This window comes from Suricata suricatta, chromosome 16 (genome assembly GCF_006229205.1).
Source record: "Suricata suricatta isolate VVHF042 chromosome 16, meerkat_22Aug2017_6uvM2_HiC, whole genome shotgun sequence".
Lineage (NCBI taxonomy): Eukaryota > Metazoa > Chordata > Mammalia > Carnivora > Herpestidae > Suricata > Suricata suricatta.
The window spans coordinates 18,738,336-18,741,248 of record NC_043715.1 but is presented as its reverse complement, the minus strand read 5'-3'; positions in this window follow the sequence as shown (position 1 = coordinate 18,741,248).

Here is a 2,913-nt window from a genome sequence, read left to right as displayed (position 1 = left end):
CTTTCTTACAGGTCACCTCAAATCCTTCAGGGAATAAAGCAAAGTGAACATAAACAAATGCTTGAAATTAAAGCGTAGGCAGGACAGCGTTCCAGTGACAGAAGTGGGTGCTCAGGCGATCAGGGAGGGGCTTTGCGCAGAGACACGGCCCCCACGACAGCAGCAGCTCCAGTCTAGGTGTGGCAACACTTACTTAAGCCTACCAGGCAAGTCCACATCATCTCCACCCCTGGCACCGAAACCCAGCACCGGGCAGGGCAGCCGAGGCGCACAGACACCCGTGCGTCCTCGGCTCCCCGAAGCTGGCACCATGAGGAAGGAGGGCCGGGGGGAGATGAGCGTTTCTGAGTGTGGGGCCCCGGAGTCCCTCTGTCTCCGCCCTGGCTCTATTTCTTCCACACTCCGTGACCTTGAACAGACCTCTTACCCTCCTGCTCCCAAAATGGGGTCAGTAGAGCACCTGCCTCCACAGGAGGGTTTTGAGCTCGTGCCTGGAAAGCTCGGAGCCAGACATGCAAGGAGCACACGGCCAGGGCCTGGCCGCTTCGAGTCAGCATCCGCACTGGGAATAACACTGTTCACAGCCTGAGACCCGTGGTGGGCTTGGGGGCGTCTCAGAGCAGGAAAGAATGGAAAGTGTCAGGAGGGCTTCATAGAGATAGGAGGGCCAGGGCTGTCTCAGAAAGAGAAGAGGAGGAAAGCGCACCCCAGAGGGCGCACAAAGGCTTGGAACCCGCAGGGCTGGGTGGGCGTGGAGCAAGGTAAGGAGCCAGCCTGGCTGGGCGGTCAGGCTTAAGGCTGCCCAGGGGAAGGTGGGAAGCTGGCTCTCCTGCCTGAAGGTTGAAAACTAAGCAAACAGACCAACAAGATTAATTCACACAGGCAGACAACTCAAAGCAGTGTGTGTGTGTGTGTGTGTGTGTGTGTGTGTGTGTGTGTGTGTGACCTGAATGTTGTGTAAATACTGGAAGAAGATGAACAAGAGAAGAATTATTTGATTGATCCAGCTGATACAGATTCTAGAATTTCTGTTTCTGCTAGTGTTTAAGAAACCGAAATTAGGCATCTGCCAGAGAAGGAGGCACTCCTGGTTTTGGCAAAGATGAAAACGTTAGCACTCAGTATGCCCTCAATAAATACCTATGGAAGGAAGGGAAGGAGGGGAGACAGGAGGGAGGGGAAGGGACAGGAAGGAAGGAATGGAAAGCTCATTAAAATCTTCCAGGTGCCCCCCTCTTGCCTGCAAGTTGGAGACCGACTGTAATTCTCATCAGCTGGAGCCCCCTGGCTCCCAGCGGAGACTGCGACCATTCTCACTGGTGTGTTAATATTGAACTTCAGCAGAAAATGGGGCCTCCCAGGCTAGGAACCTCCAAGATTAACATTGCCAGGATCTTATTAGGAACACTTGTAACTGTGAATAAAAACCTTGAAAGCAGGGAAATTGGAGTGGCAGGGCCGGGGTAGGAGGCCTCTCCAGCGTGGAGGAGAAACACAGTACAGAGCCCCCAGCTCCCTGCCCGGAGCCAAGCATGATGCACTGGTGCCCCTGCCCCACCCCTGCCCTTGAGCTACAGGTTGGGTCATGCCCTCTAGGTTCCCTGGTCCCTCTACGCCCATTCCTCAGGCAACCCACTGCCTTCTCCCTCCACCCCCAACGGGCGTGGTCCCCTGGACTCTGGCTTGGACTCTATGGCCCCTACCCACCCCTGCTGGAAACCAAATCATTGAGGAACGCAGTTATCAAGTTCCTACTGTGTGCCTAGCCCTGTGCTAAGTACTTTCCGCGCATTATCGCATTTGCTCCTCAGAGCAACCCTCCCAACGAGGTATTCTGCAGCCTGTTTTACAGATAAAGAAAATGAGGTGCAGAAGTCCAAGGTCACACCACTGAAAGAGTCGGAGCCAGGTCTCCCAACCCCACAAAGTGGTTCCAGTACAAGCATCGGGATGTTTGCTGTGTTTATGCACCACCTGCACTATTGTTTACTTAATGTTTTCCTTTAAACAGACTCCGTTTATGTTTAACTGAAATGAACATACTGAAGGAAAGCAGCATATCACTGTGATACATGTAAAAATAGTATCCCTCATCAAAAATGGCCAGGAAAGAGGACAGTGCGTGTGAAGGACGCTGGGCCCTGTGGGCCGCTGAAAACGCCTGCCCCAGCCCCCTCCCACCCTTCATCCGAAAGGGAGGCGAGCAGAACTCCGAGGACTCACTAGCACCGAACTGCCTCCTTCACCGAGACAGGACAGACAGAGGTGGAAGGGGTCCCTTTCGCATCCTGTGACCCAGCACTGTAAATACTGTGCCTGGCCCCGACGACATCCCCCTGTGGCCCACCCATGCTCAGTGACATCTGGCCCACCCTGTGGGAAATGTGTCCCCTCCTGTCCCAGAACCCACCGATTCCCACAGCTCAGACCCCCAGCACGTGTCGACAGCCCAGACTCGGGTGGCCAGCTTCTCAAAAGCCAGGTTCTGAAGCCTCCCAGGGAGCACCTGAGGGCCGAGCCCACAGCCAGTGGGTACTGGCGTGCACCTGACCACCCACACACCCTCAGCCCAGGGCCCCAAACCGGAAAGGGGGGTGCAATGTTCACCTCCACGCCCACCCCAACATCTTACCCCCAAATCTGTCTGCTCCCTACAGAGTGCCAGGCTGCTGTGAGCTGGGTGGGGATGGGTGGGACATATCCACCATCCCTGCGTAGATGGCGTTCTTGGTTCAATGACATAAATAAGAGCAGTGCACCCCAGACACCTCTAACTGGGCAAGGAGGAGGTTTGGGAAGACAGACAAGAGAGTCATTGTTTAACTTGGGAGGGGCCTTGGGGAAGTGCACAGAGGAGGTGATGCTCACTTAGCAGTTAAGAAAGCCTCCCTTGGGGTGCTGGTGGCTCAGTAG